Below are 16,093 nucleotides of genomic sequence, written 5' to 3' on the forward strand. Positions count from 1 at the left end.
GGGGCAAAAGTGATGATGGAGGAGGTAAAGCCAGAGGGAAGGTAAAGCCTGAGGGGCAAATCATGGGCAAGAGACCTAGACAGACAGAGAGACAGTGAAGTATAATGAGCTATGAAAAAGGCAGACATGTTGGTCTGTCTCCCAGTAGATTGTGGGAGTCAGTGGTGCAGCTCAGCAGAACCTGTGCTTAGCAGCGTGTTTACATTAATGAGCTAAGAGCTTCTGCAAGTCTCTGAACACACGCACTGAAACACACACAGCAAGCATTGTTTGTGTTAGTGCATGTCTGTCAGGAGTGACAGTGAAGCTAGCAGACAGACACAGAACAGCCATGTCACTACTGATATCAAGAGAAAATCCACACTGATTCACTAACCATAGCCAGAAAACTCCCAAAAAAGAACAGTCCCTGCTGACTTTTTATGTGGCCAAAAGCCCTTAAAATTGATCAGAAACCATGAAATCTATCTCCTATATTTTTTCCGATTAAAGTTAAAGGATTCAAAAGAGGCTTTCATGATATTTGATTAATTTAAATATTTATTTAAAGGTCCAGTGTTCAACATTTTGTAGGATCAACCAAACCAACGAACACTTGCAAATCAGAGGTAGATTAGGGTAGGTCTACGTGCAATGCATGCAAAAAAATTAAGCGTTATGTGGGCATTTAGGGGTGCATACTCTACCCACCAGGAGATGGGATTTTGCAATAAGAAGTTAGGGTACTCTGTTTACAAACCTAAAACCCCCCTAGCTAAATAATCCACAGACAATGCAATCCAATCAAAATGCTATGTATGTTATGTATTGAAATATATTTATTTATCCATTAACCATGCATTCAGTGGTTTTCTTGCTGGGTCAAACTGGCCTCTGTCAGTCTCAGGTTCAGCTGTGTTCAATAAAAGGCTGATAAGCCCTAAAGCTCTTGTGCTAGTGCTGTGAAAACCAACATTCCCTGGTGCTCAGAGCTCCGAGTAGGGGCAGAAAGTCAGCTAACAGGACTGATAGCTGCACAGCTAACTGAACTAACTTGCTAACAGCAGCTACAGTTAGCAGTAGGTAGCAGTTACTCTAGTGATAAGCTGTCCTATTTTTATATTCCGCACAAACATCTACTTGGACTCAACAATTAACTAATTAGAATTTGGAGATCAAGGTCACTGAGACCTCATCAAAAACATGTTTTAGGCAATAACTCAAGAATTGATGACCATATCTTACAGTTGGCCAGATAATGGCATAGCGGCCAAAAAAACAGTCCTTATTTTCCAGCTCGGCTTCCAGACCACAGTCTGAACCACAGGGTAGACATTTGCGGGACTTTCCTTGGGGTTAGGAAGCTACAGTGTTTATTAATTTATACACTATAATATACAGTTACTGCCAGACTGACATTACTGACTTACTGCTAACTTTTTCCTCTGTGTTCACCATGACTTTTCTCTCTGTATTTTTTTCTTTTCTCCCACACCTACTACACACACCTACCCGCCTTATTCGCCGTATTCGCCTTATTCCTTACAGGAGTTAAGCTACTCTTAGAACAGTACTTTAAATAGATGTCCTTGGAAAAATGAGGAGAGGAAGTCAAAGGTAAGGTGCTTCATTAGTGAAAATCATTAGTAGCCCTTTGATATTAATGATCGGGTAAAATTTTAGGGGCAGCCATCAACATTTTGTAACAATGCAATGCATTTAGTACATTATATGAGCCTGGACAGACATGAACAAAAACTGCAACTTGACTAGTTGGTGGAGGCATTCAACTGTCAGGGGGTTAGTCTAGTTACTTTGTGGGTCTCCTTAATACCCTTTCAGACTGGGATAAAGACATTGCCTCATTGCTCCTGCTTCTCTATCTCTTTCTACCTGCAGTCGGAGGGTCAAAATAACCCCAGATGATGCTGAAGACAAACTTTTGCCTTTTATCTCGTGGCTATTGGGGCTCAATACTGTACCATCCGGGGGATGTGTTTTTTGTTGTTTTTACTGGTATAAATTGTGTTGTGATTTTATTTATATTCTACAACATATATACATATAATACACACTTAACATATAAATGTGCATAGAGCCCATCAGGAGATACGAAATCAATTTGTATTAGAGTTGACAAATTGACCACCTGCAGTTCTTTTAACAGTGTAGTGTGGACCTATATAATATTGTAACTGTGTTGAATTAACACTATTTTGTAGTATTTTGCTGTCACTGCATAATATTGTTACTTTATAGTGTTTGGGAAAGCTTGTAGAAGCTGGGCGCCTGGTTAGCTCAGTTGGTAGAGCTGGTGAGCGGCCCAGGCTCAAATCCGACCTGCAGCCCTCTGCTGCATGCCCATCCCCTGAGATAACCCCCGTTATGAATTGGCGCTATACAAATAAAACTGAATTGAATTTAATTGAATTGGTTGCATTAGAAGATTAGTGAGATCCAACACTGATGTTGGCTGATAAGTCCTGGTTCTCAGCATACCAGTTAATTCCAAACGTGTTAAAAGGGGTTGAGATCAGGACTGTGTGCAGGCCAATAATGTTCTTTCACACCAGACTGGGCAAAACATTTCTTTATGGAGCCAGCTTTGTCCCTGGGGGCAATGTCATGTTGAAACCGGAGAGGGACAAACACAAACTGGTGACCCAAAGTTGGAAGCACACTTGTCCAAAATATTGTATGCTGTTTCCTGCTTGGATCAAAACAGAAAAAACAGCCCTAGACTGAGAGTCCAGAAAGATGAGAGCACCTGAAGTATCCATGTGAGTATAAGTGTGTGCTGAGGAGGATTATAAAGCTGATCTAGGGCAGGGTGGGTGGGTGTTTGTAGGGGGGTAGCGGTTGGTGGTGGGTGGTTGTTATGTGAGGTGCTGTTGACAGCATGTGATCGTCTCAGGCTTGCAAAATAGCAAGAGCTTTATTTTCTTCCCTCTCAACTCCCTCTCTCTCTGTCGTCTTGAGCGTCTTGGAAAGTGCTCAGATCATATGCAAAGCTGTTTTATGCTAATATGTGTGTACACACTTTGGTAGCTGCGTCGGACCGGCATACACAAACTACATCACAGCCTTTCTCTTCCACCTGCCTGCAGTCTCTTGCTTGTTCTTTTCTTTTCCAGTTTAATTTCTCTGGGCTCAAGACAGGTTACTGCCTTACAAGAATGTGGGCGATGGAAAGCTAATTTTTTAGTCCATTTTTTTAGTCCATTTATGGATTCATTAAGTTAAGAAATCAGTCTTAAAGGATAACCTAATGTTACTACATATCCCATGAAAAGACCCAAAGCAACAATGTGTCTATTTGCTTTCTGACTTCACTACCCTTTCTCAGCTCCAAACCCATTGTTTCCTGAAGACATAAATCTACTTTACAACAGTAAGTTATAGCAAACATATTTTTTCGAGTTAAACATGAGTGAATTGTTGAAAACTATTTTCAGTGGCGGATTAATCCATATTCGTCTTGCTCTACTGTATTTACGTCAGTAGGACGGTGTATGTGGCCTTTCAAGGGATTTCATGACAACAAGGAAAATAAATAATATCAATAAACTTAACCTTTAACTTATAATATTAATGCTCTTTGGAAATGTAATGGCAATTCATCAAATGGTTGCTGACATATGTCAGTTTGGACCAGTCTGGACCAAAGTGGTGGACTGAGCAACCAACCGACTGGCTTTTCCATTCCAATAGTCAAGGTGCCACACAAGCTTTTGTGAAATGTACATTGTTAGTCTTCATGAAATAGGTGTGGCTCCAACATTGGTGACACAACTTCAGGGTTTTGCAGTTCACCTACCTAAAGTTGCTAGCTTCTTTTAATGGCAAAATGAATATAAGGACGAAGGCTCTGCTGGTGTTGCTCCTCATTCAGTAGAGCAGTATTAGGTAAAAAAAGCAGCGCTAACTAACCCTAACCCATAGAGAAACAAGGACACCATGCACACAGGGGAGAGAGAGTGGTGGAATCTCCTGGAGGACCAAGATCCAGATCCAAAGCATATGGAATGAGGCACCGAGAATTTGATTTTGGGGGCAGACAGGAGCCCTGTATTCTGAGAGCAGAGAGCACAGAATGGAGATCCGACATATATGAAGGAGAGTGCCCATTTACAATTCTGTAAGACATCAGAAATCTGATCTCACATGGATATGTCAATGAAAGGAGGCTAAAGTTGGTGTAATATGGTCAAATGTTTCTAGTTTTAGATCAACAAAGTCAGGCAGGCAAGATGCTCTCAGTGGGAATAAGAGTCTCTGCATCAGCCACAAATAGTTTTAGATATGTTGCGTTGATGATGGTGATTCAATGCACTTCAATCTCAGAACCCATCCGGAGCAGCAATTAGCAAAAGTTACACATACCATTGTCATGTTTTCAAAGCGTACTTTTCATGTTTTCTAAGTGAATTAAGTTAAACACAACAGGACAATAGCCCATCTCAGAGTGGCAGCTTTTTATTCCGACTGAATCATTCATTTGTGTGTTTTTTCAGTTGGAGGCAGTTAAAGTGACCAAGCGTCTGGCGGTCCAGAGACAGTGTTTAACACCATGTGGGGGGAACATCAAGGCCTTCAGCACTCCGTCTGTTGACCACTTGGCCAAATCAGTTTCTCTCTTTCCACTCTGTCTACCTCACACCTCCCAGCAATGTGATACTCTCAGTTTTTGTAGATGAAAATGTATCTTTTTTCAGACCCTAATGATTTTTTCAAGAAGCTCTTTGAGTGGAGAAAAAAAGGCTTGTATTATTTTTGTTAAAGTGTGGGAGGTTATGAATAACATCAACATGCCTTAGAGGATGTATATCCCTGGCAGTGTTGGTTATTAACTTTAATAAACGAAAATTAACTAATAAAGCTTTCATCACTGCTGGCCTCTGGATTTCAAACGGATTAAACCACTTCCCTTTGGCTTGTAACATTCCTGCTGCATGTGCAACACAGCGTACAAACTCACATACACACTCACACAATTAAGATATGATATAATTATGACTAAGCATCTCCAGAGCTCACATAAATGAGAGTAGTTCTCCCTTATTCTTTTTACAGTTTGGCAAATCAACAAAAGTGGAATGGAATTCCTCATTTCCAGAGTTTATTTGAAGAGCAACAGTGAATGGTGGGCAGATGGAGCACTCACCAAGAATGCCATTACAAAATGTTTAGAGGACTGTAAGCGGAGTGTAAGCTACTGCATGCTCTCTGCCACTTGTTTTGCTAGGGAATGGCTAACCAGAACTTTTTCCATGACGTGTAGCAGATGCATGTTGCTGCCTCCAGTTCATCCTCCTGGGGCCCTGAAAGTAAATTTCATGAATTAGTTAGAATCGGAACTACCTTATGTTCCCTTCCCTCCCTTACCTACATTTTGATCTTGTGGTGACACAAGAAAAAATTTATTGTAGTGTCCAAACTAGAAAGGGTTCACTCTCTAGGGAACTTGAATGTGCTCACTGGAGGTTTTGTTTAGAGCAGGGGTGGGGAACCTTTTTCATATCAAGGGCCATTTCAGTCATTATAAAGTCCTCCGAGGGCCATACTATTATGAACACATAACTAGGGATGAAAAAAAAAGACGAAAAAAGTCTATGACCACTGTGTTACTAAGCCTCATGATTGCTGCATTTCTAGACTCACCTAATGCGATGGCTGGAACTGTTTTTCTTTAGCGAGGCGTCTGATGTCAGCTGACAGTGATGATGATGCTACTCAAAGCTGGTTTTCCAAGTTTGAGTCTGTCAGTCTTGAGCGGAAGCGAGTCTTAGCAAGAGTCAGTTTTGAAAAGAACTGTTCACAGCTATACGTTGTCCCAAACAGAGATGCAAACTTCAGGGCACGTCTCCTCAGGATGGGAAAATGCTCAGCACGAACATACAGTTTGTAAAAGTCCAGCAGAGAGAGGTTGTTGTACTTGGCTTTGAGCTCATTGTTGTTTTGCAGCTCAATTATTTCCATTGGCACATCAGATGGTTGCACATTAAATGGCATCGCAAACATGTCAAGTTCCTTTTGTATATTTTCCACATCATGAAACCTCTCATCAAATGCCTGGATGAGTTTTGCACACTCACCAGCATATTCAGTCGTAACATCAGGCTTTTGTTCTTGTAGGGTGGGAAAGTGCACAGTGTTTCCCATTTCCAGTTGTCCTTGCCACAGCCTTAACTTCACTTCAGATGATTTCACATTTGAAAGCAGAGAGCTGATGAGCTGTTTGGGACCTTGTAGCTTGATGTTTAGCTCTGACAGGTGCTTGCTGATGTCCACCATAAAGGCCAGATCAAAGAGAAACTTGCCATCACTGAGCTCCATGACAGGTTTCCCCTTCATCTCCGTGAAGCGTCTGACTTCTTCCCGCAGTGTATAAAACCGCGCAAGCATATTTGCACGACTCAGCCATCGCACTTCACAGTGATAAACCAGATTACCGTACTCTGACTCAAACTCGCTGAGTAGCTCCTTGAACTGGCGGTTGTTCAGCCCCCTGCTTTTAATTAAGTTTATGGTGGACACAACTGTTTTCATCACATTGGTAAGCTTCAGGGGATGTGCACACAAACTCTCTTGACGTATGATACAGTAGCATACAACTAAATCACTTGGATCCAGACTCAGATGGCTCATTTCTTTTTTGACTAATGCGGTCAATCCTTTTAGCGTGCCAACCATTGCAGGAGCTCCGTCAGTGGCGATGCCGCTCAACTTCTCAAATGGCAGTTCAAATTTGTTCATGGCCACAATAACTTGATTGAACAAATCCTCACCTTTAGTAGTGCCATGCATGGCTTGCAAAGACAGCAACTCCTGCTTCGTTTCAAACCTGGTTGTAATCCCACGCACAAAAATGGCAAGCTGCGCTGTGTTTGTGATGTCTGTTGTCTCATCACAAGCCATAGAAAAATACTCAAAGTCTCTTGCAGTGTTCTTCAGTGTTTTTTCAATATCTTGCACCATATCAGTAATCCTGTCTGAAACACTTTGAAATAATTTCACTTTGTCGGGCGCAAGCAGCTCCGCGGCGGCTACGAGGCACTCCTTCATGAACTCTCCTTCAGCATGAGGTTTCAGCTTCATGGCTATTAATTCACTCACCACAAAACTTGCACGCGTAATATTCTCTCTGTCAGTCTGTGGTCGCGTGAAAGCTGCTTGTTGAGCATCCAAAGAGCGTTAATTTTATCCAAACGCATTTGTCCTCTCAACTCGTCGAGTTTAGCATGTTTCGAGCTGTAATGGCGCTCGACATTTGCCTTTTTCATCACCGCCAGCGCCTCGCCACAAACTAGGCACAAAAGCTTGCCTTTCACTTCAACAAAGAAAAAGTCATTTGTCCATTTTTCCTGGAATACACGGCATTCTACATCCACCTTCCTTGTCTTGACAGTTGCCATGAAGCGTCACTTGTCATGTGTCAATCACTCCGGCCCAATGCAATGACACGTACATCGCATGCTGTATTCACTGACCCTGACGTTGACTCAGACAACGTCTGTTTTTTCTCAGAAAACTAATGGCTGGCGATTTTTTCCCCTGATTTTTTATTTATTCATATATGCATAAATGAAGATATAAAATATAAAAATTGTATTGCATTGCGGGCCATTGGAAATGGTCTTGCGGACCGTATGCGGCCCGATGGCCGGACGTTCCCCACCCCTGGTTTAGAGCAATGACTTTATAATATACTGTGGACTTCAAATTTTTACATAATAAATGAGTCAGTACTGTTTGTCAGGCATTGTTGGAGAAGCATTAATGTGTCTAATTGCAGAACTAAACTCCGTATATGATACAAAGCCATAGCAGATGTAGAAAATAATATTTTTTTTTATTTCATATTCATCTGAATGTTTGTTGATTATCATGTTCGTGTTCAACATGTGTCTTCCTCCTTTGTTAAACAGCACTCCTGCCCACAGGCCAAGCCCCAATACTATGGTTTGTGACACTGGATGAAGGTCCCATTATGCCTTAGGTGTGTGTCTGTGTGTTTATCTGTGGCATTTTCTGGCCTCAGAGGCCCATGCACCACGTCCTGCCGGGCTTCATGCATCATTGTGAGAGGTTGGCCATCGGGTGATGAAGCGTCCAGTCACCCCCTCCTGGGGCCCTGCCGGAGCCCCTCCCTTCCTCCCAATGACACACACACACAGTCAGACATGAGGGATTGTCCAGCAAGCAGTGGGGTGGAAACTGTACTGCTTAAGGTGTGTGTACTGAAATGCACAAACACAATACAAGCTCATCAAATCCCATGATGAAGGACAACTATCAAAGTCACAGCATAAAGCTTGGCTCGAATGCAAAGGAAAACTCCATCTGCAAAAGTCATCAAACAAACGTGAAATTGATTAATGCATCTTTCTAATCACCTACGTATCAATAATTTACAACTCTGTTAACACCATTAATCCAACACAGTGATCATCTTGAAGTGCAAACATATTGTATAGTTTGAGCCTAGCGTGATGAAAATCAGTTGACCCTTTTTACCAATTTTTATAGTCTTACAGTTTGTTTTCCCAGCATGAAATATGACGAAATAAACAAATGGTAAATGGACTGCACCTTTCTAGGCTTCCAACAACTCAGAGCACTTCACACTACATGTCACATTCATACACTGAGGATCGAACCGGCCACCTTTTGATCAGTGGACACCCCCTCTACCTCCCAAGCGACAGCCGTCCCACAATGAAGGCTAAGGACTTTGCTGTAATGTTTGTTTATAGTATCAATGAGAAAACATCACATCATTTTCCCATTCTGCAGCAGAAAAAAGCCCCACTGCCAATTGTGGATACATATTGAGTAGTGCTGTCAAACGATTAAAATATTTAATCGCGATTAATCGCATCAATGTCATAGTTAACTTGCAATTAATCGCAATTAATCGCACATTTTCATCTATTCTAAATGTCCCTTGATTTCTTTTTGTCCCATTATTTTTTCTCATTTTAATGCTGTTATCAGCATGGAAAAGTGGATCGGCTTGCTTTGTGCAAATGTTGTTTTTATTGAAAAATCATCCATTGTTGCCTGGCTTTGACAAGAGGGTGGAGAATTCGCATCAGCTGTGTGCTTGGCCATCAAGTGGTATTTCAGACTGGACGTTCTGCGATGATAGCTCAGTTCACAACGACAAAACACACAGATCACTTTGGTCTTGTCAATGGAACATTTGGCAACTTTTTAAAAGTAAACTTTCCATTCAGAATATTATTGGCATCTGGCATTTCATCCACTCAAAACGTAACGTCTACTACTCTTAAACAAGTGTGTGCGGCGTGCCTGTTGTTTTGTTTCCGGTCTAGCTAGATCTGGTGTGGTGTTGTAGTTTTTCTAACGTTACTAGTTGTTGCAACAGTATGTGAAAAAAACTACAAAGTGTGCTAGGCCAAAAAGAAAAAAAATTGACGCCGTTAAAATGGGTTTGCGTTAACGCCGTTAATAACGTGTTTAACTGAGCACTAATATTGAGGCATAAAGATGAGTCCAGTTATTCGGAGGTGGGTACTGCTGATCCTCTGGTTTGTTGAAGCAAAGTTTTACTGCAGTGTCTTGAAATAATTAAAAACACATCCAACCCCCGTTCACAGATCCTTCATCTGCTGTCTTTCCTTTTCAATGAAATACTACCCTGTAAACACATACACTTCCACACATTGGTTTGTGTATATGTGGACAATGGTTTATGGTGCTCTGTTTGTTGCCAATGGTCCTCTGTCTAGCAGTAAGCTTTTGGCTTCAAAGTCAAGTAGTATCAAGTGTCAAGGAGAAATTATCAGCACATAGACTTTTTAGATATTTGTATAATTGTATCAAGCAAAGTTGGCCACAGCCAAGAAGATTGTCTCCACAATGATTTTGATGAAATATATTCATGCTCCCCAAAAATTATTACTTTTTATAAATTTTGCCATGATCTTTCCTGCTGGGACCACTGCCCAGGTGTCAGGTCCCAATTTCCAGTTGATCAACTCTTTGGTCTATGACAAGATGTCTGGAAAATAAAAGCTTCAGTTCCATGACAATTGCAGTGAATATTCACAGTCCTTAGAGGATAAACACTAGCGCTTTTAGTGACCCCTTAACTTATTCTTTACCACCACCACCAGGTCAACATTTACACAAAAACACGCACACATGCTGCTCAGGTAGGCAGTGTGGCCTGGTCGTAAGATTGTCTGAGACCTTTCTGGGGTGTTAAGAACATTGCAGCCTTTAGGGACCACAAGCATTGCTTTGTTATTTTAGTCATTATTGTAGCAGTATACATGTGCTATCTGTCATTCAGTGCTGCTGTTGTGTATTTAGCGCCACAGGTGGCTGTTATGAGGTGGGCTAGTATAAAAGCCACCACCCTATTCCTTTTGCGCCTCTGTCGTCACTGGTGCGTCACTTCTGGGTCATAGGTTGTTGACCTGACAGGTATGGCTGCCTGCTGTTTTACCACACTGGTTGCTTGGTCCTTTCTGTGTGCTCACGGCATTTGTGTTTGTTTGTAGGGCAGCTGCTCCGTGTGTCCTGTATGTGCGGCATAGTTTGTGCGTGGTAAGTGTCCTCCCTTTCTTGCCATTGTAGCTGATGCTGTCTGAGGGCTAACGTTAGTGTGGTCACAGGTAAATGCCAGCAGTGGCCGGTCTTCTCTCTCCCTCCCTCCTCCGGTGCGAATGGGTGGGTGTCCCTAAACAGGTATGTGTGTTAGTATAGTAATCGACCGCAGTATTTACGGTTAAACGTAGTGACGCTAATGGTATGTATTCTATCATTAGGTGTAACATGCGATCAACTGATTGGGGTCGCTGCTGCTTTGCTTTGCCTAGTCTTGACGCTGCTGGTCTGAGACGATCTCCACGCCGCTTGGCTGCTCTTGCTCCACTCTGTTTGGCTTCACCTGGCACTCGCCGCGGCCTGGCGTCTGTGGCCCATGCCGTGCCCCAGAGCAGCTCTGTCAGACTCAAGCCTGTGTGTTTTAACTGGGCCTGGCCTCCATGTGTGCGTGTGTGAATGAGTGTTGGGTTATTTGAGTAATTTTGTTATTTTGGATTGATTACTTATTTAAATTTGTTATGTTGTCTTATTTTTCATTTCTTAAAGTGGGCAGTTATTGATATTGGTTAAGATTATTTGCCGTTTTGTTTTGTGATTGGCCCATTAATTTGTTTATTTCTCTTTTTAGTTGCTGGAGACTGGTGGTGGCAGCGCTGGTGCCCGGGTGGTGGCATCCCCTTCTGTCTGCTGTGTCCGGGGAAGCGGGTTTCACTTCACTGAGTGTGTGTCACATATGTCGGGTGTTTTTGAGTCCCCCCCCTCGCACTAAGCCCCTGTCCATACACTCAGCTCCAGTCCCCTCCTTTTTGTTTGATTTCCCTGTTTAGATTTGCTTTTGTATGAATGAAATTGAAATACTTTTAACTAACAATAAAATTGTATATTTTTCTATGAATACCTGAACCACGTCTCATGCCTTACTGAGTAAACTTACCTGTGTGCTTTCCAAATTAATTCTCTGGGTGAAATTCCCAGGGTGGCGTTGTCGGTTCCTTGCCCTAATTTGGTTGTTGGTCAAATTATTAGGTTTATTTTCACTTTATCCTCGCCACAACATTATGTTGAATGCCTTTGAGTCAGATTTGGTGTGAAATCAAATGTACTGCTTTACAGCACAAATTAAAATCCATCCATCTATCTATCCACAGCCCTGACATCCATTACTGCTACAACTGCAACCATTTCCTCTTGGACATTTTCAGATTATTCTGTGCTTACCTTAAGGCATCTTTCTTGTAAAAACATGTTTTGCAACAGAAAGACACCAAACTTCCTCAGTTGGCTTTTCAATGGGAGGAACATCAATTGTGAGTCCTCTAGGATTGCTGGACTTTTCACTCTTTCTAAGTGAGGTCTATTTTTCATCTATTTCTTTCTCAGTGACCAGGTCACTTCCAGCTGTGGCTCAGAGGTAGAGTTGATTGTCCACTACTCGAAAGGTTGTTGGCTCAATCCCCAGCTTCTCTCGCTGCATGTTGAAATATCCTTGTGCAAGATACTGAACCCCTAATTGCTCCTGATGCTGTGTAATTGTGTGTGAAGGTGCATAAATGAGTTAGTTTCCATTTGATGGACTTTGCCATGACTGTGTGAATGTGTGTGAGAGGGTGAACGTGGGCTGTAGTGTAAAAGCGCTTGGAGTGGTCGGAAGACTAGAAAGGTACTAGACAAGTACAGGTTTGTTTACCATCCATTTACTTCCCAGATCTTGAACTCATCTGGTAAGTTTTTAAATCTAAGGGAAACAACAAAGCTAACAAAAACTGTGAAAGAAATGCTTTAGATATCTTACTGCCATCTAACTGTCAGGTCTGCATTTTTTGTCCTGAATCCCAGAAATCAGATCATCTGCTGGGGGAAGAAAGCAAATGATAGACGGGTGCTTTTTAGGTGACCAGGGATGTTTGTTGGGAGGGGTGGCTGGGTGTGTTGGGGCAAGGACAGGTGACATTTTGTCATCTGCTTAACGCTGAGGTCCCTTTGGGGGGCTAATGAGCGCCATAATTTTTAGTGATCAATAAATCATGCTTTATTGATTTTTCACCTCTCCCCCCTCTAAGCCAGCTTCTGTTCTCTGAAAGTCAGCGAACAGGAGGGGAGGGATGGAGGCAAAGACAGGTGGAGAAGGGGAGGGAAGAAATGTTGAGAGGAGGCAAGTGTTAAGGAGAGATGGATAAATGAAGGAGATGGATGGAAGAAGGGTTGATCAATTTAGGCATGAGACTAGTGAACAGAGAAAAAAGAAAGAAGGGGAAGGAAGGATGATTGATTGATAAAGAAAATGAGGGACGAGGTTAGGGGAAAAGAGAGCGAGAGGGATGAATAATTCAATTCAATTCAATTCAATTTTATTTGTATAGCGCCAATTCATAACAGAAGTTATCTCAGGACACTTTTCAAATAGAGCAGGTCTAGACCGAACTCTTTATAACATTATTTACAGAGACCCAACAGTACCACCATGAGCAAGCACTTGGCGACAAGGGCAAGGAAAAACTGCCTGTTAAAAGGCAGAAACCTAGGACAGATCCTCCGGCTCTAGGTGGGTGGTCGTCTGTCTCGACCAGTTGGGGTGAGAGAGAGAGAGCGAGAGACAGACAGACAGGTGCACAGCAACAACAGTATTGGCAATGGCAATCTAGCAGGACCATGGCAAGAGGCTCCACCAGGATCGATAAGAACCTGCGAGATGAGAAAGCACAAGAACTCCGGGGAAGAAGTAAAGTTAGTAACATGCATTAATGGGACATGAATGAGTGCAGAAAGAGAGAGGAAGGGAGGAGCTAAGTGCACCATGGGAAATCCCCCGGTAGTCTAGGCCTATAGCAGCATAACTAAGGGATGGTTCAGGACTCACCTGATCCAGCCCTAACTATAAGCTTTATCAAAGAGGAATGTCTTAAGCCTACTGTTGAATGTGGTGAGGGTGTCTGCCTCCCGAACCACAACTGGAAGCTGGTTCCACAGGAGAGGAGCTTGGTAACTGAAGGCTCTGGCTCCTGTTCTACTTTTAGAGACTATACACTGCATGAAAACCGAGATAGTCGGCACAATAATGCCTGGCAATCCCTGCAAATCAGTTACCAGCAGTTCACTGCGAACTTCGCCTGTGTCGATTACGTCCAGCAACGTACTGGCGGGGGGCGCAGGGAGCGCGGGTGCGCGCACCCCCCGCTAGGTGTGAATTGCTCTAATTAGCATTTCAATCTTGCGATCGTCTGGCCTGCCTGAGTGAAACTAACAACCATTGGATGAAACCACAGACAGCTCAGAAATAAAATCACCTGTTATTGGACAGCAAATCCCTCACTCATTGGTCACCTTTGGGACATAGGGTCATTTGCCCCTCCCATTTTAATTATACTAATAATATAAATATTAATAATAATATAAATATCAATAATATAAATATTAATTTTACTAATATAATTAGAATACTAATTATAGAATTACAATACTAATTATTATTATTATTGCTATTATTATTTAGTGAGAACTACACATCACAATAGCAGTTCATTGAGAATAAGAGACATAGAAAGGAACATATTGAATGAAGAGCTTTATTAAAAAAAATAAAAAACAAACATTACACACACACACGCTTTGCACACATTAAAACAAATCAAATCAAATCATTGATTCAAAATCAAATGTTTTTTGGCCGCTTTAGGATCATAATAGGGTGGAGCAGGTCTTTCAGAGGGTGGCCCATGATGTAGCCTTTTGTGGTGGGTTGCACAGTATCTGGGGTCTTTCTCCAGTCTCTTCTGTAGAAGAGAACACAGGGCAGACAGTTCACGGCTCCTGAAGGATGGGGGCCGAACTAGCCACCCAGCTTCCCCATCAGCTGTGGCATCCTCCTCATCGGACATCATGTCCACAGTGGTGCCCCTCCAGAAGTCCATCTCTTCTGGAGCTAAAACAGCCCTCCTCGCTTCCAGCTGTTGGAAAACAACAGCAACACTTCTTCGAACTGGAGTTTCGCAGGGGGAAAAGTTTAGCCGCTGTCCAGACATCGTTTGAAATTTGAAATTCGCAGAGGAGAAGGAAGGAAGTAGATTCGAAGTGTTGTAAAGAGCATGCTGTGTTTGTTTATATGCTCGTCTCGGCGAGACTGCCCCTGCGGCCACAACCTCCCATGTGATTGGATAACCCCTTTGACGCGATGATGTAACGCAATGACGTAAGTGACGTATTTAGAGGAAGTAAACAACATAAATACTGGAAGATGCATTCTTCCAAACCCTGCTTGGAGAGAATGGATATCCCCAAACTGAAACGGCTTCGACGCACCTGTGGACATTGTGACCAGGAACTCTCTCATTCCTATGCATGTATAAAATACAAATGCATTAGTAAAGAGAATGAAAGCCAGTCATATATGCAGACATTAACTCACAAATAACTCTACTTAGCATATGAGTTTACCTATTTCAGCTAGAAAGCCAGTCATATATGCAGACATTAACTCACAAATAACAATAATAATATTATATTATATTATAATAATAATAGTCCTCCGTGTTGATTCACTCACTGTCTTCGCAAGCAATATACCAAAAACTTTATTTTCCTTGAGAAAATGTACAGATTATTATTATTATTATTATTATTATTATTAGGGACAATTTCTTACAGTATGTGGTTTGCCCAAAATGTATGGCAGTATACATGCTATCTGAAACCTATGAGGTCAGAAGGGATGGCATGAAGGTGTGCAAGACTCGTAGCCATATCCCATTCTACAAGCATCCACAGAAGAGGTCTGCACTGAGGTAGAAGTGTGGCTCTGTTTTGCTCCGGAAGGCAAAATCGTTTCTCCCTGTTGAACGCATTGCTGGAAGATGTGTTGTAAACACATCCACTGTGCAGTTAAGCAGTACTAGAGAAAAGGTGACAGTAGTCATACCACTCTGCACGCTGGCTGAAATTTAGACCTTCTCAGATGTGAAATGTTTTGGGGGCTGTTGATATAGATATTGTTATACTATATAAAACATGTACACTGTTTGTAACTGTCAGGCACCATTAAAGATTTTTTTTTAAAGTTAATTTTATGTTTTCTTATCATTCATAGTAAACAATGAACAGGTGAATACGGTGTGGTGGTATAGTCCAGTTTCCAAACACATAATAAAAGTAAAGAAAAGAGAAAGACATAATGCCTCTTCAAAATGTATGCTGAAATTACTTCTACAAGGAAACAAAATAATTACTAAACTTAAATCTAACTCAATGGCTCCCAGAGACTTGTGTATCTTTTTTGGTGGAGACACACACACTCCTAATTTGCATTTGTATAGATGACAGCATGGTCATTTACATGTGAAAACCTTATCCAGTCCTAGGAGCTGGGCGGGGTGACTTTCTCACCTTATACTGTGAGTTAAGGGCAATTCCTGGCAGTTATCTGTAGCTGACTGAAACTTCCAGTTGACTGGGAATCATCAGCAATTCACAGTGGCGACAACTGCCAGGAATTCCACTTTTCATGCAGTGATAGGAACCACAAGTAGCCCAGCATTCAGAGAAC

The sequence above is a fragment of the Dicentrarchus labrax genome, unplaced genomic scaffold (genome assembly GCF_905237075.1).
Source record: "Dicentrarchus labrax unplaced genomic scaffold, dlabrax2021, whole genome shotgun sequence".
NCBI lineage: Eukaryota > Metazoa > Chordata > Actinopteri > Moronidae > Dicentrarchus > Dicentrarchus labrax.